Source organism: Anguilla anguilla, chromosome 5, assembly GCF_013347855.1.
Source record: "Anguilla anguilla isolate fAngAng1 chromosome 5, fAngAng1.pri, whole genome shotgun sequence".
Taxonomy (NCBI): domain Eukaryota; kingdom Metazoa; phylum Chordata; class Actinopteri; order Anguilliformes; family Anguillidae; genus Anguilla; species Anguilla anguilla.
In genome coordinates, this window is record NC_049205.1 from 33,372,344 (window position 1) to 33,399,249 (window position 26,906).

At 39.8% G+C, this 26,906-nt stretch overlaps 9 non-coding genes across 9 annotated transcripts; 8 read left to right on the top strand and 1 right to left on the bottom strand.

The window, feature by feature from the left end:
* Positions 1-442: 442 nt before the first annotated feature.
* Positions 443-515, top strand: trnar-acg. The gene has a single exon. It is a non-coding gene; the product is annotated as a tRNA-Arg (tRNA).
* Positions 516-1,045: 530 nt separating this feature from the next.
* trnar-acg lies at positions 1,046-1,118 on the top strand. Its single transcript has one exon. It is a non-coding gene; the product is annotated as a tRNA-Arg (tRNA).
* A 1,613-nt stretch (positions 1,119-2,731) lies between these two features.
* Positions 2,732-2,804, top strand: trnar-acg. The gene has a single exon. It is a non-coding gene; the product is annotated as a tRNA-Arg (tRNA).
* A 1,612-nt stretch (positions 2,805-4,416) lies between these two features.
* trnar-acg lies at positions 4,417-4,489 on the top strand. The gene has a single exon. It is a non-coding gene; the product is annotated as a tRNA-Arg (tRNA).
* Positions 4,490-5,019: 530 nt separating this feature from the next.
* trnar-acg lies at positions 5,020-5,092 on the top strand. Its single transcript has one exon. It is a non-coding gene; the product is annotated as a tRNA-Arg (tRNA).
* Positions 5,093-6,705: 1,613 nt separating this feature from the next.
* Positions 6,706-6,778, top strand: trnar-acg. Its single transcript has one exon. It is a non-coding gene; the product is annotated as a tRNA-Arg (tRNA).
* A 1,613-nt stretch (positions 6,779-8,391) lies between these two features.
* On the top strand, positions 8,392-8,464 carry trnar-acg. Its single transcript has one exon. It is a non-coding gene; the product is annotated as a tRNA-Arg (tRNA).
* Positions 8,465-8,994: 530 nt separating this feature from the next.
* Positions 8,995-9,067, top strand: trnar-acg. The gene has a single exon. It is a non-coding gene; the product is annotated as a tRNA-Arg (tRNA).
* Positions 9,068-10,363: 1,296 nt separating this feature from the next.
* Positions 10,364-10,434, bottom strand: trnag-ccc. The gene has a single exon. It is a non-coding gene; the product is annotated as a tRNA-Gly (tRNA).
* Positions 10,435-26,906: the final 16,472 nt, after the last annotated feature.

The window sequence follows — 26,906 nt, forward strand, 5'->3', positions numbered from 1 at the left end:
TGAATACGGCATCTTCCCTTTCTCTTTTCATGTCTCTGTTCAGTTAAGTAGTCATAAGTGAAGTAATTCCGATAATAGTATTAAGTATAAAGGACAAAATTGTAAAAGCAGCATAGACAAAACTCTTATCTGTTTAATGTATAATTCTCTTTGTCCGCAATCTCCCAACAAGAAAAGTACTCTCTCCATGTTAGATGGATTCATCAGTACAATTTTTGGTAATATTTAATTTGCAAAAATTACTTAAAGTAGTAACTTAAAGCATCAAGTGCACAACACATTTCACAGTCCTAGAATTCTAGAATTGCTTGGTATGGGCTGTCATAGCTCATATTTGCACTAGGAATTGGAAAGAAATGGCCAATCGAGAGCCACAATGCTACCAAGAATGTTGTGGCCAATCAGGGTGCCTGTCACTGCCAGAAAAGCTCAACATGCAGGTGGGCCAGTGGCGCAATGGATAACGCGTCTGACTACGGATCAGAAGATTCCAGGTTCGACTCTTGGCTGGCTCGTCAGTTTTTGCTGGTTATTTGTTAATACCCATGAACTCTAGTACTATTGGCTAAAAATGGAAAAATATGAAATTTGGCTCACGTTGCCATTGACTGGTCTTAAATATAACACCACAGCTTTAATGTGTATAATCTGTGATCAGGATAGGGCAATTTCATCAACAGTAAACTTTGAAAAGCAGACAAGCGGTCCCAATTTTCCTGATGCCTCCTCGTTCCTCTCATTTCCTCCACTCGTCTATTCCCCTCCTTTTCCACATGCTGCCAAGTAGGAAACGAGTGGCTCTAACTTGATTCTGCCTTTTAAAGCTATGGTGTCTGCTTGAACAAGAAGACCCTGAAATATATACTATTTTTATAAATATCACAATGCAAGATGAGGGACATGTTTCATTGCTTGGTACGTCATGTCATAACTCATATTTGCACAAAGAATTGGAAAGAAATGGCCAATCGAGAGTCACATTGCTACCAAGAATGTTGTGGCAAATCTTGGTACGTGTCACTGCCAGATAAAGGTGGGCATAAGTGGGCCCGTGGCGCAATGGATAACGCGTCTGACTACGAATCAGAAGATTCCAGGTTCGACTCCTGGCTGGCTCGTCAGTTTTTTGCTGGTTATTTGTTAATACCCATGAACTCCAGTACTATTGGCTAAAAATGGAAAAATATGAAATTTGGCTCACGTTGCCATTGACTGATCTTAAATATAACACCACAGCTTTAATGTGTATAATCTGTGATCAGGATAGGGCAATTTCATGAACAGTAAACTTTGAAAAGCAGACAAGCTGTCCCAGTTTTCCTGATGCCTCCTCGTTCCTCTCATTTCCTCCACTCGTCTATTCCCCTCCTTTTCCACATGCTGCCAAGTAGGAAACGAGTGGCTCTAACTTGATTCTGCCTTTTAAAGCTATGGTGTCTACTTGAACAAGAAGACCCTGAAATATATACTATTTTTATAAATATCACAATGCAAGATGTGGGACATGTTTCATTGCTTGGTACGTCATGTCATAACTCATATTTGCACGAAGAATTGGAAAGAAATGGCCAATCGAGAGTCACATTGCTACCAAGAATGTTGTGGCAAATCTTGGTACGTGTCACTGCCAGAAAAACCCGAAGATTCAGGGTAAAGATAGCCATGACATTTACAGAGTGCAACAAAAACATTCCCTGATCTGACCGGGAATCAAACCCAGGCCACAGCAGTGAGAGCACCAAATCCTAGCCACTAGACCACCAAGGACATATGCCCGCGTCTGCCCATGCTGTCGTGTCAGCGATGAAACACATTTAACAGTTTCCACCATGATCGAAGCAGACAAAAATACTTGGTGGTATATAAACAGCCTTCGCGGTGATAGCAGACAACGACTGGCTGGAAGCTTACTGTAGAGGTCACGTGCAGAGTGCAAGTCACTCCACAAATTCACCTCGGGGAAGGTCTGAGACATGAGCCAACAGCTACCCTAGCAGGGTATCACCTGATGCGGGTGAGCAAGTGCACAGAAATATGGGCCAATGGCGAGTAATCTCTGCAGGAGAAGCCGATCTGCACAGTTACATGTGCCCTTCGGTGGATGCGATCTCGGCGGCTTGGAAACGCTTGCGGCTGGCGTATGAGTGCGATGTGTAAGCTGGCAAACGCTTCCAGAACCCAATTCAGACTACTCTCCATCCAGTCTTTTCCTATTTGCTTAGTAATAATAATGTTTGCTGCTGACTGATGCGCTGCCATCTCCAGCTATTACCTGCTAAAATGAATAACTGAATACGGCATCTTCTCTTTCTCTTTTCATGTCTCTGTTCAGTTAAGTAGTCATAAGTGAAGTAATTCCGATAATAATATTAAGTATAAAGGACAAAATTTTAAAAGCAGCATAGACAAAACTCTTATCTGTTTAATGTATAATTCTCTTTGTCCGCAATCTCCCAACAAGAAAAGTACTCTCTCCATGTTAGATGGATTCATCAGTACAATTTTTGGTAATATTTAATTTGCAGAAATTACTTAAAGTAGTAACTTAAAGCATCAAGTGCACAACACATTTCACAGTCCTAGAATTCTAGAATTGCTTGGTATGGGCTGTCATAGCTCATATTTGCACTAGGAATTGGAAAGAAATAGCCAATCGAGAGCCACAATGCTACCAAGAATGTTGTGGCCAATCAGGGTGCCTGTCACTGCCAGAAAAACTCAACATGCAGGTGGGCCAGTGGCGCAATGGATAACGCGTCTGACTACGGATCAGAAGATTCCAGGTTCGACTCCTGGCTGGCTCGTCAGTTTTTGCTGGTTATTTGTTAATACCCATGAACTCCAGTACTATTGGCTAAAAATGGAAAAATATGAAATTTGGCTCACGTTGCCATTGACTGGTCTTAAATATAACACCACAGCTTTAATGTGTATAATCTGTGATCAGGATAGGGCAATTTCATCAACAGTAAACTTTGAAAAGCAGACAAGCGGTCCCAATTTTCCTGATGCCTCCTCGTTCCTCTCATTTCCTCCACTCGTCTATTCCCCTCCTTTTCCACATGCTGCCAAGTAGGAAACGAGTGGCTCTAACTTGATTCTGCCTTTTAAAGCTATGGTGTCTGCTTGAACAAGAAGACCCTGAAATATATACTATTTTTATAAATATCACAATGCAAGATGAGGGACATGTTTCATTGCTTGGTACGTCATGTCATAACTCATATTTGCACAAAGAATTGGAAAGAAATGGCCAATCGAGAGTCACATTGCTACCAAGAATGTTGTGGCAAATCTTGGTACGTGTCACTGCCAGAAAAACCCGAAGATTCAGGGTAAAGATAGCCATGACATTTACAGAGTGCAACAAAAACATTCCCTGATCTGACCGGGAATCAAACCCAGGCCACAGCAGTGAGAGCACCAAATCCTAGCCACTAGACCACCAAGGACATATGCCCGCGTCTGCCCATGCTGTCGTGTCAGCGATGAAACACATTTAACAGTTTCCACCATGATCGAAGCAGACAAAAATACTTGGTGGTATATAAACAGCCTTCGCGGTGATAGCAGACAACGACTGGCTGGAAGCTTACTGTAGAGGTCACGTGCAGAGTGCAAGTCACTCCACAAATTCACCTCGGGGAAGGTCTGAGACATGAGCCAACAGCTACCCTAGCAGGGTATCACCTGATGCGGGTGAGCAAGTGCACAGAAATATGGGCCAATGGCGAGTAATCTCTGCAGGAGAAGCCGATCTGCACAGTTACATGTGCCCTTCGGTGGATGCGATCTCGGCGGCTTGGAAACGCTTGCGGCTGGCGTATGAGTGCGATGTGTAAGCTGGCAAACGCTTCCAGAACCCAATTCAGACTACTCTCCATCCAGTCTTTTCCTATTTGCTTAGTAATAATAATGTTTGCTGCTGACTGATGCGCTGCCATCTCCAGCTATTACCTGCTAAAATGAATAACTGAATACGGCATCTTCTCTTTCTCTTTTCATGTCTCTGTTCAGTTAAGTAGTCATAAGTGAAGTAATTCCGATAATAATATTAAGTATAAAGGACAAAATTTTAAAAGCAGCATAGACAAAACTCTTATCTGTTTAATGTATAATTCTCTTTGTCCGCAATCTCCCAACAAGAAAAGTACTCTCTCCATGTTAGATGGATTCATCAGTACAATTTTTGGTAATATTTAATTTGCAGAAATTACTTAAAGTAGTAACTTAAAGCATCAAGTGCACAACACATTTCACAGTCCTAGAATTCTAGAATTGCTTGGTATGGGCTGTCATAGCTCATATTTGCACTAGGAATTGGAAAGAAATAGCCAATCGAGAGCCACAATGCTACCAAGAATGTTGTGGCCAATCAGGGTGCCTGTCACTGCCAGAAAAACTCAACATGCAGGTGGGCCAGTGGCGCAATGGATAACGCGTCTGACTACGGATCAGAAGATTCCAGGTTCGACTCCTGGCTGGCTCGTCAGTTTTTGCTGGTTATTTGTTAATACCCATGAACTCCAGTACTATTGGCTAAAAATGGAAAAATATGAAATTTGGCTCACGTTGCCATTGACTGGTCTTAAATATAACACCACAGCTTTAATGTGTATAATCTGTGATCAGGATAGGGCAATTTCATCAACAGTAAACTTTGAAAAGCAGACAAGCGGTCCCAATTTTCCTGATGCCTCCTCGTTCCTCTCATTTCCTCCACTCGTCTATTCCCCTCCTTTTCCACATGCTGCCAAGTAGGAAACGAGTGGCTCTAACTTGATTCTGCCTTTTAAAGCTATGGTGTCTGCTTGAACAAGAAGACCCTGAAATATATACTATTTTTATAAATATCACAATGCAAGATGAGGGACATGTTTCATTGCTTGGTACGTCATGTCATAACTCATATTTGCACAAAGAATTGGAAAGAAATGGCCAATCGAGAGTCACATTGCTACCAAGAATGTTGTGGCAAATCTTGGTACGTGTCACTGCCAGATAAAGGTGGGCATAAGTGGGCCAGTGGCGCAATGGATAACGCGTCTGACTACGAATCAGAAGATTCCAGGTTCGACTCCTGGCTGGCTCGTCAGTTTTTTGCTGGTTATTTGTTAATACCCATGAACTCCAGTACTATTGGCTAAAAATGGAAAAATATGAAATTTGGCTCACGTTGCCATTGACTGGTCTTAAATATAACACCACAGCTTTAATGTGTATAATCTGTGATCAGGATAGGGCAATTTCATCAACAGTAAACTTTGAAAAGCAGACAAGCTGTCCCAATTTTCCTGATGCCTCCTCGTTCCTCTCATTTCCTCCACTCGTCTATTCCCCTCCTTTTCCACATGCTGCCAAGTAGGAAACGAGTGGCTCTAACTTGATTCTGCCTTTTAAAGCTATGGTGTCTACTTGAACAAGAAGACCCTGAAATATATACTATTTTTATAAATATCACAATGCAAGATGTGGGACATGTTTCATTGCTTGGTACGTCATGTCATAACTCATATTTGCACAAAGAATTGGAAAGAAATGGCCAATCGAGAGTCACATTGCTACCAAGAATGTTGTGGCAAATCTTGGTACGTGTCACTGCCAGAAAAACCCGAAGATGCAGGGTAAAGATAGCCATGACATTTACAGAGTGCAACAAAAACATTCCCTGATCTGACCGGGAATCAAACCCAGGCCACAGCAGTGAGAGCACCAAATCCTAGCCACTAGACCACCAAGGACATATGCCCGCGTCTGCCCATGCTGTCGTGTCAGCGATGAAACACATTTAACAGTTTCCACCATGATCGAAGCAGACAAAAATACTTGGTGGTATATAAACAGCCTTCGCGGTGATAGCAGACAACGACTGGCTGGAAGCTTACTGTAGAGGTCACGTGCAGAGTGCAAGTCACTCCACAAATTCACCTCGGGGAAGGTCTGAGACATGAGCCAACAGCTACCCTAGCAGGGTATCACCTGATGCGGGTGAGCAAGTGCACAGAAATATGGGCCAATGGCGAGTAATCTCTGCAGGAGAAGCCGATCTGCACAGTTACATGTGCCCTTCGGTGGATGCGATCTCGGCGGCTTGGAAACGCTTGCGGCTGGCGTATGAGTGCGATGTGTAAGCTGGCAAATGCTTCCCGAACCCAATTCAGACTACTCTCCATCCAGTCTTTTCCTATTTGCTTAGTAATAATAATGTTTGCTGCTGACTGATGCGCTGCCATCTCCAGCTATTACCTGCTAAAATGAATAACTGAATACGGCATCTTCCCTTTCTCTTTTCATGTCACTGTTCAGTTAAGTAGTCATAAGTGAAGTAATTCCGATAATAGTATTAAGTATAAAGGACAAAATTGTAAAAGCAGCATAGACAAAACTCTTATCTGTTTAATGTATAATTCTCTTTGTCCGCAATCTCCCAACAAGAAAAGTACTCTCTCCATGTTAGATGGATTCATCAGTACAATTTTTGGTAATATTTAATTTGCAAAAATTCCTTAAAGTAGTAACTTAAAGCATCAAGTGCACAACACATTTCACAGTCCTAGAATTCTAGAATTGCTTGGTATGGGTTGTCATAGCTCATATTTGCACTAGGAATTGGAAAGAAATGGCCAATCGAGAGCCACAATGCTACCAAGAATGTTGTGGCCAATTAGGGTGCCTGTCACTGCCAGAAAAGCTCAACATGCAGGTGGGCCAGTGGCGCAATGGATAACGCGTCTGACTACGGATCAGAAGATTCTAGGTTCGACTCCTGGCTGGCTCGTCAGTTTTTGCTGGTTATTTGTTAATACCCATGAACTCCAGTACTATTGGCTAAAAATGGAAAAATATGAAATTTGGCTCACGTTGCCATTGACTGGTCTTAAATATAACACCACAGCTTTAATGTGTATAATCTGTGATCAGGATAGGGCAATTTCATCAACAGTAAACTTTGAAAAGCAGACAAGCGGTCCCAATTTTCCTGATGCCTCCTTGTTCCTCTCATTTCCTCCACTCGTCTATTCCCCTCCTTTTCCACATGCTGCCAAGTAGGAAACGAGTGGCTCTAACTTGATTCTGCCTTTTAAAGCTATGGTGTCTGCTTGAACAAGAAGACCCTGAAATATATACTATTTTTATAAATATCACAATGCAAGATGTGGGACATGTTTCATTGCTTGGTACGTCATGTCATAACTCATATTTGCACAAAGAATTGGAAAGAAATGGCCAATCGAGAGTCACATTGCTACCAAGAATGTTGTGGCAAATCTTGGTACGTGTCACTGCCAGAAAAAACCCGAAGATTCAGGGTAAAGATAGCCATGACATTTACAGAGTGCAACAAAAACATTCCCTGATCTGACCGGGAATCAAACCCAGGCCACAGCAGTGAGAGCACCAAATCCTAGCCACTAGACCACCAAGGACATATGCCCGCGTCTGCCCATGCTGTCGTGTCAGCGATGAAACACATTTAACAGTTTCCACCATGATCGAAGCAGACAAAAATACTTGGTGGTATATAAACAGCCTTCGCGGTGATAGTAGACAACGACTGGCTGGAAGCTTACTGTAGAGGTCACGTGCAGAGTGCAAGTCACTCCACAAATTCACCTCGGGGAAGGTCTGAGACATGAGCCAACAGCTACCCTAGCAGGGTATCACCTGATGCGGGTGAGTAAGTGCACAGAAATATGGGCCAATGGCGAGTAATCTCTGCAGGAGAAGCCGATCTGCACAGTTACATGTGCCCTTCAGTGGATGCGATCTCGGCGGCTTGGAAACGCTTGCGGCTGGCGTATGAGTGCAATGTGTAAGCTGGCAAATGCTTCCAGAACCCAATTCAGACTACTCTCCATCCAGTCTTTTCCTATTTGCTTAGTAATAATAATGTTTGCTGCTGACTGATGCGCTGCCATCTCCAGCTATTACCTGCTAAAATGAATAACTGAATACGGCATCTTCCCTTTCTCTTTTCATGTCTCTGTTCAGTTAAGTAGTCATAAGTGAAGTAATTCCGATAATAATATTAAGTATAAAGGACAAAATTTTAAAAGCAGCATAGACAAAACTCTTATCTGTTTAATGTATAATTCTCTTTGTCCGCAATCTCCCAACAAGAAAAGTACTCTCTCCATGTTAGATGGATTCATCAGTACAATTTTTGGTAATATTTAATTTGCAGAAATTACTTAAAGTAGTAACTTAAAGCATCAAGTGCACAACACATTTCACAGTCCTAGAATTCTAGAATTGCTTGGTATGGGCCGTCATAGCTCATATTTGCACTAGGAATTGGAAAGAAATAGCCAATCGAGAGCCACAATGCTACCAAGAATGTTGTGGCCAATCAGGGTGCCTGTCACTGCCAGAAAAGCTCAACATGCAGGTGGGCCAGTGGCGCAATGGATAACGCGTCTGACTACGGATCAGAAGATTCTAGGTTCGACTCCTGGCTGGCTCGTCAGTTTTTGCTGGTTATTTGTTAATACCCATGAACTCCAGTACTATTGGCTAAAAATGGAAAAATATGAAATTTGGCTCACGTTGCCATTGACTGGTCTTAAATATAACACCACAGCTTTAATGTGTATAATCTGTGATCAGGATAGGGCAATTTCATCAACAGTAAACTTTGAAAAGCAGACAAGCGGTCCCAATTTTCCTGATGCCTCCTCGTTCCTCTCATTTCCTCCACTCGTCTATTCCCCTCCTTTTCCACATGCTGCCAAGTAGGAAACGAGTGGCTCTAACTTGATTCTGCCTTTTAAAGCTATGGTGTCTGCTTGAACAAGAAGACACTGAAATATATACTATTTTTATAAATATCACAATGCAAGATGAGGGACATGTTTCATTGCTTGGTACGTCATGTCATAACTCATATTTGCACAAAGAATTGGAAAGAAATGGCCAATCGAGAGTCACATTGCTACCAAGAATGTTGTGGCAAATCTTGGTACGTGTCACTGCCAGATAAAGGTGGGCATAAGTGGGCCAGTGGCGCAATGGATAACGCGTCTGACTACGAATCAGAAGATTCCAGGTTCGACTCCTGGCTGGCTCATCTGTCTTTACTGACAACATGTTAATAATTTATGAATTTCAGTGCTATTGGCAAAAAATTGAAAATTTGGCTCACATAGCCAATTGATCGATCTGAAATATAACAGTACTCCATGAATACAGCTCTGGCTATGAGGCAGTCTGTGAGAAAAAATAAGTTCCCACTTAGGCCATTTGTTATCCATCCATCCATTGTCTGTACCCACTTATCCTGGTCAGCGTCACAGGGAATGCTGGAGCTTATCCCAGTGTTCATTGGGTGAGAGGCAGGAATACAGCCAGGACAGAGCTCCAATTTATCGCAGGGTGGAAATTTTTTTATGTTGCATGTTCAACTGGCATCTCCCAAAATTAAATGTAGTCTTTCAATGTAGTCTGTTTTTCGGCAAACGCCTGCATTTCTCTGTTGTCTGCCCCCAAACTAGTTTGCATCTGAATCATGAAGGACGAATGGACCCGCTCTCTATCTTCAGGTTTCAGATAACGGTTGTTAAGTTTGTTAAGTGGGACATAAGGATCAAGACCATACTCTTCCAAACTCTGGCTGAGTTGATTCAAGTTGTTAACAACCAGGCTGTGTAAGTAATGTAGATCTTTATTGGATATAAAACAGAAACTAGTTTAGCCTATAAGAGACTGATTATGTAGCTATACTGTGCAGCGAACCATCATAAAAATCCAGCTGAAATTTAAAAAAAAGATCTTTCACAATCCATGTCACCATTTAGCCTACATTCTGATCAAGCTTGCGGTCAGCTGTCCGGTTGACATGGAAACGATAAAAATTACCTGTGCTTCAGCTTTAGGCTTTAGCTTTTTTTAGTAGGCCGATTAAAAATGGCAAACAGCAACAAGGACAACACAAGTCACAAGACAATCAAACAAGTTCCGTAAACATATGCAAATCTTCAGAGCCAGAAAGACTCCACTGGAAGACACTGTCGACAGAAATGACATAATGACATTAGCTAGCAACTTTTCTGCACTGCTACAGGCCATAGGACGGGCTTCGTAGGACTATTACAATGAAAGGTAAGGATAGCCACGGCAATGTTTACAGAGTGTAACGAAAACATTCCCTGACCGGGAATCGAACCCTTACCGCGGTGAGAGCGCCGAATCCTAGCCACTAGACCACCAGGGACACACGCCTGCTTTGGCCAATGCCACCGTGTCGGTGTGCAAAATATTGTGTCTGGAACTGACATAACAATTTCATGACAGCCGACGCTACGGCACTTTTGAAGAAATAAAGCCAAACTCATCAGCGCACGTATACGAAGGAGAACAAAGCCGCTGCGCCAGCCGGGAATCGAACCCGGGTCGCAAGAATGGGAATCTTGCATGATACCCCTACAACACTGGCGCCACTGTGGTGTCGCTCTGTTCTCTTTGTGCATACATGTTTCCGGTGTGCCTTATGCACATCTCTCCTGTTGAGCAGCAAACAGAAGGCATGCTAAAGAGGATGTACCAGAACTCGGATTGTACAAACGACTACAGGAAGTACCCTGTCCATGTGATCAGTCTGTCCGTGATCTTATGATCCTGACGTCACGTCAGTCTGAGCTGTGGACCCGAAATGGCGCCCAGTCCTTACACCGGAGATATGACTCCTTGAATAGCGTGTCTTTGCCATACACAGTTTTCAGAAAACTTGCTTTTATGATTTTCTCAGCTCATGGTAAAGTACTCAATCAGAGCTACAAAATGAGATATACTTTGATGAGATTTAGTACGTGTCTCTGGAGGCTTTATTGCTTGAATATTGTGTTTTTGCAAAACGCACTTTTCTGAAAACTAGCTTTTCAGATTTTGTTGGGAAATTTGGAGTCTTGCTTGATTTCCCTATAGTACTGGCACCTTACTGCATGTGTCCCATTGTTCTTTTCATAAAGTGACAAGCTTGAAAACCGCTTGAAGGCATCTAAATTTTGATAGCCCTCGCCAACAAGTACTTACTTCTGGCCAGGTAGCTATAACGCAGTTCCTTCCCTGAGAATGTGTGGAGGCAAATGTCTGCCCTTTCTCTATTGTCTGCCCCAAAACTAGTTTGCATCTGAATCATGAAGGACGATTGGACCCGCTCTCTATCTTCAGGTTTCGGATAACGCTTGTTTTTCCGCTCAGGTTTGTCAAGTGGGACATGAGGATCAAGACCACGCTATTCCAAACGCTGGCTGAGTTGATTCAAGGTGTTAACACTCAGGCTGTGTAAGTAATGTAGATCTTTCTTTTGGATACAAAACAGAAACGAGTTTAGCCTGTAAGAGACTGATTGTGTAGCTATACGGTGCAGCCAACCATCATAAAAATCAACCATAAATTTACAAACATTTTTCCCAATCCATTCCATCATTTAGGCTACATTCTGATCAAGCTTGCGGTCAGCTGTCCGGTTGACATGGAAATGATGAAAAATGACCTGCGCTTCAGCTTTAGCACTTAGGTTTTTTTTAGTAGGCCGATTAAAAATGGCAAACAGCAACAAGGACAACGCAAGTCACAAGACAATCAAACGACAAGTCCTATACACACGTAAATCTTCGGAGCCAGAAAGAAGTTACGCCAGGCTCCACTAGAAAACACTGCCGACAGAAATGACAGAATGACTTTAGCCAGCAAATCACTAGCATTAGCCAAGACCCGTCACTTTGGTCTGTTTCAGAAAGCGGCGCAAAAACAAAACAACGCTACATCATGTCGCACTGCCAAATGAAGTGAGGCGTCACCCCCAGAAAAATAAGAAAAGACTCATTTAGGGCAGTACAAGGAGGGAAACAGATAGATAGAGGACTAACTAGTACCAACATCTAACAAAATTTAGCATGTTAACGCAAGGATTCGAATTTATACATTTAGGAAGTTTGATCTTCCGGAATGTGATCCTGTCATCAGCTACATTTCTACCAAATAATGATTTAGCAACATTTCTCGCCTCTCCTGTGAAAAGGTGGAGTGCGAGACATGTCTCTCAAGCCCACGTGCGTCACTTCCTCGTCTCCGCTAGCATTTGATAGGCCAGCTGGTAAAGGGGAAGACTGTATTAATTATCATAGCCATCCTTAGGTGACCGGTTCAAATGCGGTTTGACAAATTGCGTGTTTTTTTCCGCACTCTCTGCACTTTTCTGGAGTTCTATCGGCAAATGTTAAAGCAAATGATAATGCCCCAAACCTGAACTGTGTTAAAAAAAACAATTAAGAAATTGAACATGCGTTCCACAACCTAATTAAGAATCTATTGATTAACCTCAGTCTTGTTACCGACATTATGTGGCAGAAGAGGAAAAATAATCTCTTGAAATCATGAAATGCACCTAATTAAGACAACAGCTTGTTAAAATTTGTGGATTACAATTGCGGTAGGAACGAAAACCAGCGTACACAGGGAGCCCCCAGGACTGAGTTTGAGAACCACTGCGCTACAGTACTTACACCTTATTGCATGTGTCCCATAGTTCTTTTTATAAAGTGACAAGCTTGAAAACCGTGCTGCAAACTGTTGACAAATGCCATGGTATCATAAGCGAAACCATGTGACCTGAGTTAACCTTGTAATTAAATGCTTTAACTGCTGTGCTTCTCAAGTTCTGAGTAACAATGAAAGACCAGGAGTGAGGGCCACTGACCCAAAGACATGCTTTTCATAGCATTTAATCTTCCATCCACATTCACTTTTCTTCCTGACTTTCTCCATATAAAATCAACTAATTGTTTTATAAATGTCTCAATTAGAAACTCAGTTGTATGATTAGCCTATTGACTATGCCAATAGAGTGCCTTTGGGGACACTTGGAGGATAAGCATTGAAATAAAAGTTTAAATCCCTGAACGTCATATGGAGACAAATTCATATGAATATATCACATATATGGGCATATTTATTTAAATTAGACAAAAATGGGATCCCATAGCTTTAAGGTTTGTTTAACTGAATACAAAATTTTAATCTGGTTTGATTCAACTGTATATGCTCTTAAAATGGCTAAAAGTCCTGGTTGGAGATTGATGAATAATTACTTTGTTAAGTTTATTTGTTTGTGGGATTTTTTCTTTGTGCCAATTAGTGCTTGGCACTTTCTTGATGCTTTATTTGGAGTTCTGTATGCACTCATCAATGTACTTCTTCCACATATGTTCTGTTTGCTTCACTTTGTACTTGCTCCTCTTCCTTTGAAATTAAGCATGGAAGGAGAGTGATCTTTGAAAGGTCCTACATAAATTAAATGTATTATAACGACTATTTTTGGTCCATACAACTGTAACCAGAATATGTAAACTGAATACACAGTGATATAATTTTCTCCTGAAGCACCAATTGCTGTGCTATTTGAAAAAGCCAAATGGGTCAATTAAATGGCCAGCATTAGAGGCCCAGCTTTAGACGTTGCCTTTGGGAAAATAACAAATACATAAATGCACAAGAGAATGTGATAATGTGACAGGGAGGGACAGTCACAACATCTAGTGGCCTGCCGCACTGCCCATCCATCAAAGGGTTCAAGACTGCACAATGACTTTCTGAGCCGGTCCTAATGATGGCATGGCGGCCTCCTTTGCCTGGATGTTATTCGCAGTCATGCCCTCTCAGCCAGACAGTCTACAGCCTTATTTATTCACAGCACAATCCACTTATAGGCCAAACAATAAACATGAATAAAATACATAAAACCATCAGTCCTTTTATATAAAAAAAAAACTGAATAGCTATTATTTACCATCAAAATATGAAGACAACACAATTGTTGTAATGGCTTTGAGAACTATTTAGTCATATGCACGCACCCTGCTAATCCATCTAACGAATGCACTGGAAACATGAACTGAATCTGATTCCCCAGAATAGGCAATCTTAACAACATGTCTGCTGATATTTCTGTACTGGTCATCTGCAAGAGGACAACACTAAACTTGAAGAAAATAATGCATTCCAGTGTCAAGTTGTTTAGTCATTACAAATATTTCAAAAATAGAGGGAAATATATTACTCGGAAATCTTAACATGTTGCTCTATTTGATGGTTTCATATTCTTTGATCTCCACATCAGTTATTCAAGTAACAAAGTTTTTAGGCTTTCCTTCATGAAAAGAGGGATAACAAAGCTATTTTCTTTATTATTTTTTTCATCAGTAAGCAATGAATTACTAATCTAAACAACTGGCTAGTTCAATATTTAAATTCCCAATCTGATCCCAGCTTTTTAACTAATGTAAGTAAAACAGGTGTTCAATTTTTAATAAGAAAGGAAAGTGTCTCTTCGAGAATGCAGCAACCTTCCCCAATCTCCCTACAGATTTTAGTTCAGATCCACCTACATTATCCATCCATCCATCCATTATCTATACCCGCTTATCCTGAGCAGGGTCGCAGGGGGTGCTGGAGCCTACCACCTACATTAATTAGACTTAAATAAATGATAAATGAAGAACCTTTTTCAGGCTTCATTCTAGTAACTCCAAGGCAGTTTATTATCATCCTTAGTGAGAAAGGTAATGGTGAGAAAGAGCAGGAAGGGTTCAAAGAACTGTAAATGATTTTTAAAAAACATTTATAAAAGTCTTGGTTATATGACATTCAGTCAGTCAGTCAGGTTGCAACAGAACACAGAAAGGCAAGACCAGATTGTTGGATTGTTGGGAATTTATTGTGTAAACCTTCAAGACCCTAAAAGGTCCAAAAAAAAAAAAAAACTAAGAAGAGAGGAGTCTATCAAAACTGCCAACAGAAAAAAATGAATGTATACTTCTTCACTGGCAGCCTGTCTATCATAAATAAAGTGTAAACGGTGAGTAACAAAAATAAATGGCGTCAGGCTCCCTGCATCCTAACATCCACTAGTGTTCACAAATACAAATATTTTTGCACAAGTATATAAAAATACAAATATTTATAATAATCTACAATCGGCAAACACGGCAAAAAGGATAGGTGGAAATTGGAGTCAAGAGAACAAGGTCTTACACACTTAGGTTGGCACACACCAGTGTGACTTCTGCATCTGCAATTATGTAATTGGTGGATGAAAACATTGTCCACAGGGCCTCTTGCACCACTCAAAATTTGAAACACTGCAGATGTGGATGCGTGCAACACTATCCGTGATTGATTCTTAGGGTTTCCTAGCTAACTGCTCTTCTGGCTCTTTGAAAACACAGCGGCAAGGAAGGACAAGTACAGCAGCACCCCGTACAGTATGCCATCCCGGCAAGTTACAGCTTGGGGGGCAGCATGCTCCATACCTATACAGCACCGAGCATTTGCCACTTTTCAGGTCACCTACAGAAATAACCGCAATGACCACAGACAATGATCTCTCTGGGACCACTCTGGCACTGTAACACCAGTGTGACCCTACGCGCCAAAGGGTTAAAAAGTAGTTAACAGTAGAAACAGCACAGTGGTCAATTTAGTTCTGAAGAAAACTGATATACCTGCTGTGGAGACATAATTGTCTTGCGCCGGTTACCATAAGACTGGCAACATTGCCTACCAACTGTATTGCTGCTGAATTTTGGAGCCGTCTGTACTAATGTTATGCACTAGGCCTGTTGACTCATTAGCAAGGTAGGTAATGTTAAAATGCCGAAAGGGAAACTGTAAAGTGTGGATGTATTTTATTTGGATTTCAGAAATATAAATGAGTTTCCTGCAAAGATTATACAGTTGCAAAAGTAATAGTTACAATTTTTAGGCAATTCATTACAGTACTTACCAAGAAAGCCAATGTAATGCGTAAGAGAGTTGCCCGAGCCCGAGGGGGGATTTGAATTTGTGCCTGTCACTCGTCCCAAAGGTCCCATAGGAAAATGCTGGGGCGTCAAAGTTTTTTTTAATTTTTTTTTTTTTTTAAAGTGTGCCCTTGTATATATGTCCATTTTTCATGTGTATCCAATGTTTTTATTAGCTGATGTAGGTAAATGTCCAATGGGGAGACTTCTTTGTGGTTCTGGAGCATTTGCGATGAAGTAATCAGCAGGGAAAAGAAGAAGGAAAGAAGAGCAAAATCCCCTAAAATTGGGGTTTTAATGTGTGGATGTGTGAAATTATTTGTGAATTCTGTCTGTTTACATGAGATCAGAAGGTACAGGAATTCATATTTTTAAGGGCTGAGAATCTGTGGTTATTTCTGTAGGAAATCCTGAAAAGCGCCTAACTCTCAGTGCTGTATAGTATGGGGCATGCTGCCCTGCCAAAGCATAATTTGTCGGCATGGCATACCTGCCATCCCAATAATGTGTAAGTCTGTTGTTACACTTCATCATTATACTAGGTGATTGTAGAACAATGACTTCAACGCTTTAAAATCCCAACAATAAGAATGTCAATGACAAAAAAAAAAAAATCTGGATTGTTTTTACCTTTTCCCCTACAAAGCTACACCCACTTTAGGTTCAAACCATGCCCACTTCCATTTTATCTGAAAACAAATTAAAATAATTTGCCGTCTCAAAAAATACACATACAAATACAAACAATAGCCTCTCTGAACACCCCCTTATATATATTTCAGGGGAATGGTATACTCCAAGACCCTTCCAAACGTCCGGTGTAGCAAACAAATGTTGCTTAGCTGGTTATTATGAGTAAGTCATAAGGTTCTTGTGTGGTGAGGTGTACTTTGCGGTCAGGAACAAACCCACTTTAAGAAATTCTGATATTTACCTTTCCAAAAGTGGAAAGGCGACATATCCTACAGCTAGCTATGTAGCTCGCTAACCTATAGACTGGGCTTGGGGGAGGAGACGCGTATTGACCACCTCAAACACTAGCTAACTTATTTATTTAATATTTATTCGAGAGGACTGAACGCCGTTAGCTCTAATACTTCAGGACAGACTTGACAACAAGTTGAGGGCCTGGTAGGCTAAGGAAGAACTCTACACTTTATGATTGAAGATTTCTGACCATAATAACAAAACATCTGTCTGACAGATCAGAAACACTCTCCATGAGGTGGGTGTGGATGTGTCAGTGACTACTGTCTGTAAAAGACTTAACTAACAGAACAGAGGCTACGCTGTAAGAGGAAAACCACTAGTTGGCCACAAGAACAGGATGGCCAGGCTATAGTATGCTAAGAGGCACCTAAAAGAGCCTGCAGAATTCTGGAAAAGGTCTTGTGAACAGATGAGACCAAGATTAGCTTATATCAGAGTAATTGGCAAGAACAAAGTGTGGAGGCCAAAAGGAACTGCCCAAGATCCAAAGCAAGCCTCCTCATCTGTGAAACATGGTGGCAGGGCTGTTATGATTTGGGCATGTATAACTGCCACAGGTACTGGCTCACTTGTCTTCATTGATGATGTAACTGCAGAATGAATAGGACATGTGTTTGGGGCTTTTTCTTCATTATGGTGAGAATTCTTTTGAAATCAACTGTAGTGGGTTTCCTTGGCGTACAAGGCTCTTAGCAATTACTGATCTGAACAGAGACCTTTTTTCTTAATGTTGCTCCAAACGGTTGGTTTGGTACGCCTAAGGTTTGGCCTACGTCTCTAACTGTCTTTCATATTTCCCAGCCTCATGAGGGACTATACAGTGAGCTCCAGATTTGTCTGGGATGAGATATAAGACAAAAGAGACAGAGAACAGCTGCTTAATTAAAAAAAAAAAAAAAAAAAAAAAAAAAAAAAAATCTTTTTCTGTGTATTGGAACTCCCTCATATTTTCTTTATTTCATCAACAGCTTGGTAATTATGTTGAGCATCTCTATGTAAGCACATTCCATGTAGGAGAATTAGGCTAAATTATAAGAACGTATGTGAGTAATTTACAATATAAATGTGTTTAGTCCTTAAATGGGAGGTAAATCTTTAGTTTTCTTTTTACCATTGCCTTTTAGAAATTGCCACATTTACTGTTATACTGCGTGTTAAAGCTGTTGGGTCTTAACTATGAGGAATGTGTCTCATAGAATTTGGCATGTGTAACAGACAGCCCTCCCACCCCCTCCCCCTCCTTTGTTCAGCATTTCAGAAGGAGGACATTATTAATATTTGCTTTTAATTTTACAGCAGCACAATTCTTTACAGGAGTAGGTATTGAGGGAGCTTCAATGACCCCAGGGAAGAGTGTTTGAACAGAAAAATGTAGGCCTGACGTAAGCAACAATTGTGCATGTTTCCTGACAATGGTCAGGATTCAATCAATGTTTGCCCTAAAATGTGTTGTACAATTACATACAAGTGTTAGCTTAAAAAATAAATAAATAAATAAATAAACACAGTTTGGGGAGTTCAAACGTCACCAAAATTAACTTCTCAAACTGTTTGTGAAGAAAGAATGCATGAAATAATGGTTAGTGTCAGTGCTACCTCTGGCCAAATTGGGGCCCTAAGTGGAGTTTTGTTACACATACAGTGAGCTCCCTAATATTTGGGACAAATACATTTTTCTTGATTTGTGACTCCAATTTTAGATATATAATCAAACAATTCATATGTGGCTATTTCTATGGATTTTGGTTTCACCTTGTAAAAATGACAGCATTTTTTAAATACATAATCCCCCAATTTCAGGGCGCCATAACATTTGGGACAAATGGCTTCACAAAACAAACAGCTGAAACAGGAGCTGAAGATGGCTGCAGTACAGGCCTGGCACAGCATCACCAAGGAAGATGCTCAGCACATGGTGATGTCTATGGGTCACAGACTTCAAACAGCCATTGCATGGAATTGAAATGAAGTACTAAACTACTCTCTACTATACTACTTTCTTTTACATAAAATAATTTATTGATTTCTAATCATAATTCAATCATATTTTTATTCAATGCTTTACTCATGTGCCACAATAATATAATGTTTTTGAGTTGAAATATCTTAATTTGGGGGCTTTTCCAAGCAAATATTGATATATGTGATTAATTGCAATTAATTTGATGAATTAATCAGCATATCATGTAATTAATTTGATTTAAAATTGTAATCAATTGACAGCCCTAGTATCAACATCTTACTGGAAACAATGCTAAGCATGTGTAACTATTTGGTTATTCATGTAGGATCTGGTTTGGACAGTCTTACCATTATTAGCCTGATGGCTGAAGCACTGCAAGCTAACTAGTTAGCTAAAGCAAGTGAACTGTAGAAAGGCCTGAATTGTAGTGCAAAAATGATGCTGGCAGTGCAGCAATACACTGGGGTTGATCAGAAACCACAATTATAACTGGGATACTGCCAATCTTACAAACAGAAGCGCAACCAAATTTTCACAGTGCATTCAAACCATGAAAATTACACAAGTACGACATTTCCTCGATCTGAATTGAGCCAAAGTTATGTCTTTTTATCACTTGCAAGTTAGCAGCTAACTACAGAGCCTTGTTAGCTGGCTTCATAGCAATTATAGCTATGTACAGTCACAATGGCTACGCAGATATCACTAGCTTGTATAAAATATTATAACTGGTGCACTTCTAATCTTCACAGTGCATTCAAACTGTGAATATTACACAAGTACGGCATTTTACAGGTAAAGACTCTGGTGTGCTTGCTTTATAGCTAAAACAGCTATGTACAGGCTTAGTAAACAAACGTACCTGTAACATATATGTATACATGCACAAAACAGTGTACTGATGCTGTGTTCAAGACAACTAGTAAAACACTAGATTCAACTTGTGAAAAAAACAATTGAATGGTTGTCAAACTCAGAATTATAGGTCAGAAACTCTGGCACTATTTCCCACCTCCGATATGTCCGACCTCAGCACTTGTGATGTCACAGTAAGATAAATGGTGGCATTTGTAGTTTGTGGTAAGAACGCAAACTGTATATTATTATGATGTCCATCAGCCACTTCTTTCACTAGCCAGCTTAGCTAGACAACATTATTTTGCTCAGAAATAAATTCTGCAGATGAAATAACGAAACACCTGACAGTGATATCATATTTACATCTCAGTACTACTTCAGCCTTACATTGCTTCCAGGTTTAACTCTATTCACTCATTTAATATACTCCTTAACAATTAAATAAAGCAGCATTTCCTGTGGGAATCCATGTTTTTTCCAAGTAAAACAGTGTGAACGCAGTGACGTCGGAAGTTGCCAAGTTGTTTTAAACGCAGTATGATGTTTAAATCATCTGATAGCGTTTTATCCAATGAGGGGTAGATGGAAACTGACCAGAAGTGGAAGGCATCTGTTACTGCAAGCAAGCAACAGGTTTTGCAGTGACAGCCCCCACCACTGAGCTGTAGTGCCCTACACACAGCATGTGTACTGCATACAGGGAGGGGCAGCCCTGATTAGTGTACTCCAATGATATTGTTTAGGGTTTTAAGATCCTTTCTCTGAGGCTCCTTACTCTCATTGCATGCAATTATTAATTATTAGTAATGCACTTTTTTTTACTAATGAACTAATGAACTATTGCACCACAACAGCTTTGTCTTTCATAACAAACGTCAAAAATATTTTTTTCCACATTGTCTTGCAGCTACTGGCTGGAGTCAAATGGAAAAAGACACTAAAAAGAATAGATGTCACTAGTATTGTGACATATCCATATAATTGGATACAGGTCAGCTATCTTAAAATCTGTCAGATACACAACTGGCAATTGATGGATTTACACATTTATAATGAACATTAATTTGGGAAATGGCAATCAGCACTGGCAATTGCTAAGAGATACAAGAGGACAAGGAGAATATGCTTCATTTTTATTTTATTCAATGAAGCATGTTACTTAATTAGACATTAATATTGTCATTATAATAACTACCATTGTTGATGCGAGAGTGTCATTTATCAATTCCCATTAACTGAGCTTGCCGGACAGTGAGATTTTCAATGTGCAACAGAGATCTTCCTTTGTACCCATAGTCTATATGCCAGACAGTAATAGTGATAGTGATACTATTACTATAGTGATAGTAAGCATTGACAGTGCTTGCTGTTACTTAAGTTTATCTTTCAGCCAAAGTTATGTAATATGTACAAAAAAAAACATATCATGTTTTCTTTGTTAACTTAAAAAAAAAAACTATCTGTTTGATCTTAGATAAATCTGAGGATTACGGATGCCTTTTTGGTTATGTCATAAAATCAGGAATAGTTCTATGCATGATTTTACCATTGTTAATCCACAATAGCCAGGTGTGTATTTGCATTTACCATGGGAAGCCTTTCTATGGCACCCCTGCCAAAAGCTGGCATGTTAACTGACGAACCCCCTCAACAACACTTTCCCCTTTTGGGTGCCGTTAAAAAAAACAAACAAACAAACAAACAAAAAAAACTCCAGAAATGGAAAATCTGGGTCCACCCCAGTATTTTGTTCCAATCACCTGGATTTGCTAATTAGCACCAATTTTCAGCCAGGAGGTAGAACAAATAAGTGTAATCAGCCACCTGAGTTCATGGAAGAAAGAAACACAAGGCAGGACTGTTATTTTCAGACCACAAGACTTTCCAACTTTATCATAGAATCTGCATCACAGAAATGAAAAATAAGTTATTGTTTTCCATTTACCAACATTATGGTTTAGTACTATGGAGTTTTGAACTAATTTTAGAGTGCATTGATCTGTCTCTCAGGATGCATAAGAAAAAAAAAACATATTAGGCTTTTACAATACAGACCAATACGGAAGAGGATTAGGGTCACATGTGAAATTTTTTTTTGAGTTCTGACTTTAAAGTCAGAATTCTGAGATTAAAGTCAGAATTCTGAGAATAAAGTCAGAATTCTGACTTTAAAGTCAGAACTCAAAAAAAAATTGCACGTGGCCCTAATCCTCTTCCGTAGACCAAAAACCAACAAACAAAGGCCACAAATTATATATCCCATTAACAATCAACAGTAGAAATAATTGTGCATGTTTCCTGAAAAAAATCAACTCATTAAAAGAGATATAGTTACAGTTTACAGGTTGCTTGTGGTGGAATGTCAAACTGGAATTATCAAATGTCAGAGATTGATGTCAGAGACTGGCAGCAATGTACGAAGTGTTTCTTCTATCCAAGAACAGATTCCTCACTGTCTAATAGACTTACAGAGTGGCATGTTATAAAGTATTTCTTTGACTCCCAATGTTTTTTTCAGTTTTTTAATTTACACTTGAGCGGGAAATGAAAACAGAGTTATCCTTTAACATTCCACACACAATTTTTAAGGGAATGTATTAAAATTTTCTTACCAAAGTCACATTCCTTTTTACATTTATTCAACTACATTCTAAATTTATATTGACTGCTTGCAGATTATACTTTTTTCAAATGGAGTGGGACAAAGTTTTCTGTCTGTCTCCTGAGATGACTATGTGGATCACAGAAAGACATTTAACATAATGGCAGAACATTGAGTAAGTGTTGAATGTTATATCAAATATATTTTCCCATCTCAAGTCTTTCTGAAGTATTTTTACATTCACTTTTGTCTTTTCTCTCCAAACTGAGATCGAAAAACTTCACAGACATGGATTAAAATCTAACGTGCCAATTCACAAGGGGCCTGCTGAACTCAAGGCAAGAGGAATCAACTGAATTCTTGAATTGTGGATTCTCTCAATAGGCATTTTCCAAGAATTCTTGAGCAGAAACAAATACCATGATTATTCTCTGTTGTCTTTAGATGGAAAACACACACACTGTCTCTCTCTTACTCACACACACACACACAAGTAACTGTCACATCAAATGAATGATGCTTTGACAAATTCAAGGAATGCTTGTCTGAAATTAATGATGCTTAGACAAATGCAAGGAATGCTTGCCTGAATTTGGTGGGTGTTATGAATTTTATTCTTCAGTATATCCAGTCTGATTCAGCTGACAAGCATCTGCTCATGACTCTGGTGATGATTTACTTTACAATAGTCTGGAAGTAATTTGTGAAACAGTTTTTTTCTGCTCAGAAAGTTATTGCAAGTATTGACCTTTCCTAGGGTTTGAATGGCATTTGTAACCAAACTGGGCTGCCGTTGCTGCTCTGAAACGGAACTATTTAATATGGTACGTCAGTGTTATTTTAGGCCCCCTTTCTAGAGGCAAGTGTTATAGTTCTTACAGCACATTCACCAAGCTGTCCTAAAACCACCATTTATACATCAACTGAACATTTACACACTGTTGTGTAAAGCATTGTTCTTTATGTTTGACATGAAATACGAGTAATATTGACAGAACACTTACAACAGTGACAGATTCCATAATTCTTACTAAATTAAAAGTGCTTCTTTCCAGAATTAATTTAATCTTGTTAAGACAGTGTAAGGGTTGGATAATAAATAACTGCATATCAAGACATCTGCCTTTCTCCAGGTACAAGTGGAACAAGAAATGTTATACTTGTTTATTACAAAACCATATCTTTATGAAAATTGAAAAAAAAACTAAGCTTGCAAAATTAAGAACAAAAATGTCTTCCAAAAACGTTTTTCAATTCACCAGTGAAACGAGCCTCAGAAAGAGCCTTCCCAACAAATGTTAGTGACATCCTTGGTCCATGCATATGACTCTGCTGCCTCCTTGTGGTTCAGTAGGATCCAGTGTTTAGGTACACCAGAAGTTTTCCATTTCCCAGATGTCCTTATTGTATCTATTTATCCACCAGTCTTACAATTGTTTTTGCTTATACCATTATTTCTTACTTGCACCATATACAGATTTCAAGCAATAAGTAAACCTAAGGCATTCATTTGACTAAGCGTGGGGAGATGCCCTAGTATATACTTTTGTATTTACTCTACATTTGGGAGGCACAGCCCTTGGAGTCTTGCCATTTGTGATTTGACACAATCACTTGCTTTGTTATAAAACTTTTATATGTATTATTGATTATAATAGCATTGATTCTGGGGTCCATGTTCATAAGGAATCTCAGAGCTGAGGCGATCTAAAGTCAGTTTTGTGTCATCTCATAATGGGTAAGCTTAGATCAGGCCTTCTTGAAGATTTGTTTGTTGATTTCAAACCTGCCAGGATATCCATCGTGTCTTTTTATTCTGTGTTTAAATTCATTGTTTCTCCTTTCACCATATGTCATGATGAAAGATGCTAGTTAATTGGGGGCACTTTTCTCACCTGCAGTTCAATCATACCGAAAGAGGTCGACAGAGCCTTCATGTCAGTCAGTTATCAAATTGCCCCTCCCCAGTAATCATTAATTGTCACTTATTAAGCATAGGTGATGAATATCAGCAGTGCTCCCATCCTGTCGCACATTGCTTTCACTGCATAGTCACTGCACAGCTGACAGACATTTTTGTAGTGTTGAGCAGTAATTTCTTTTTTTAAAGCAATGGACATTGGTCTACATAAAAAGTGCTATTGTATTAATTGCACAAAAATTAAGACTCACAACAATATTAAATTAAGAATCACAACAATAAAATAGTTTACTGTGATGAAGATATAAATGCTAAAACAGATGAACTCAAATGATATATAAATGCAAAATTTAAACCTTACGATAGATTTTTTTTCACACCAGTTGTTTAATTAGTCTGATTTGTCATCCTTTGGCAGTGCTCAGTGTAAAGGAAGAGATGCATCTTTGTGCATCAACAGGGTTTGGACAAGTATTGTTTTTCCTTCTGCACAATATTTGGGATGATTTCACTCCCGAGTATAAAAGCAGTGCCATGTTCATGTGCAAATAATTTAGTTGAAAGAACTGCGGTTTCTTGTGGAATGTGTGTTGTTGGTTTCTTAGTAACTTATTTTCGCTGCAATGGGTTTCTATTAATTCTACTATGTTGTGTGTCTCTGTGTTCATTTTTCAGTTGTTAAAACTTGTTGTATGCTTCATGTATTGTCATCTGTCTACTCTCAAACCAGTGGATCATTTCAAAGACTTTTGCCATGTTCCACAAACAACTCAAGTTCTACAACTGTGCCAGCACAGCAGCATTTGGCGTGATGTCAATTTTCCAGGTCCACAAATCTGGAGTATAAACTGTAGTACTGCATTGTACTGTACAGCAGAATACCAGCAGCTCCATCACATCTTGCGTGGCTTTATGTTAATGTCTGAACCTTGTTCCAACATGCTGTGCCATATAGTGCAACTTTCTGCTTTCTGTTGTTTGACTACTCCACCAATTTTGTCAGATTTTTGGAAATTGCTATCTCTAACATATGGGGGTATTATTGTCTGTAACTGATCCACAAGTACATGTAGCTGATCCACAAATAAATGCAGCTGATCCAGAAAATGCAGCTGGTTTAGATTTGTGCATCGCCTGTCTCTTGCATTTACTTGTTGATTTTTTAAATCCTCATGGCACGATTTGCAAATATGTCCACGAGTAGTTTTTTTTTTTTTTTTCTTCACTGAGTTTGTTCCAGCCATTCAGATTTTAAAACATCCTTTAACGCCCACATTACTTTGACCAGTCACAGCACGTATACATTTCAGGATTGTGTTGTGTAGTGCCAAGACAACCACTTGGTTGGGAAGATTTCTGTAATAGCTATCTCTTTGAGCAATGAATGAAAGAGATTCAAACCTTGAACCAAAGTGAAACCACATTATCTCATATTTGTGTACTACCCCATTAGATCTGGAGAGGGGCTGACGAAAAAAAGCTGTAAGGTACGGTCAACATGGCTGCCCAAGTACAGGAGCATCACCCTATTTTAAAGTCGTTCTATACAGCCATACTGACATATCATCTCCTGTGATATTTGGTTTTTCAATGCAGTTGCAAGTGCAAAGGCAGTGTGCTTTTATCCGCATACTTGCTTTTTATCCATTTTTTACTCTACTTACACCTGCTCGTCCTACGATCTGTGGCCACTCGACCTCACTGTCCCATGGACCTAACCCCGGTGCGGTAAGAAGGCCAACTTTTTCCTATTTTCACGTGAGTTCAGAATAAGCCTTTTAATTTTATTTTTTATTATCTTTTATTGTATATATAATACAAATAAATATTTTTTACGCTTTCCCCCCATCGTGGGCTTTTATTTCTGTTTATTTAATTGGCATTTTATTCGCTACTTTTTCACCAACGTGGGCTTCTTATTTACAGTGGGTAAAGGGCTTAATCAGTATACAGTATATTATGCCCCCACTTACTTCTCCACCCGGGTGCTGTATCCACTTGAGTCAGATGATCAACGAGTTGGAAGGGAGAATATCCATCTTGTACTGAATCAAAGAGGATGAACTCCTTGACGTCAGCCCAAAATCTCCCATAGGTGTTCAATTGGGTTGAGATCTGGTGACTGCAAAGGCAGTTAGCATATGATTCACATCGTTTTCATACTCCTCAAACCATTCAGTGTCCCCTTGTGCCCTATGGATGGGGACATTGTAATCCTGGAAGAGACCACTCCCATCAGGATAGAAATGTTTCATCAAAGGATAAAGGTGATCACTCAGAATAACTTTGTATTGATTTGCAGTGACCCTTCCCTCTAAGGAGACAAGTGGACCCAAACCATGGCAGGAAAATGCCCCCCACAGCATAACAGAGCCTTTGGGCCCCCTCACTGTAGGGGTCAAGCATTCAGGCCTGTACCGTTCTCTTGGTGTACACCACACATGCACTCACCCACTTGTCAAGAATATGGTGAAAGATGACTCATCTGACCATATTACTTTTTTCACGTCACCACTGAACTCTACAGTATGCATTTGTCTTTGTAATGAGGGGTTTATGCACTGCAGCCCTCCTATAATATCTCTCTCTATGTAGCTGTCGACAGACTGTTTTTGCTGACACAGTCTTATCACATCCTGCATTGATATTCTCAGCGACCTTTTCTGTTACAGCTTTTCTGTTTTTCCATATCGCACTACTGCACAAGCATCTCGGTCATCGAATGTGTTCTTTTGACCACAATTTCCGACCCTATTTACTGATGTCTTTCTCTTA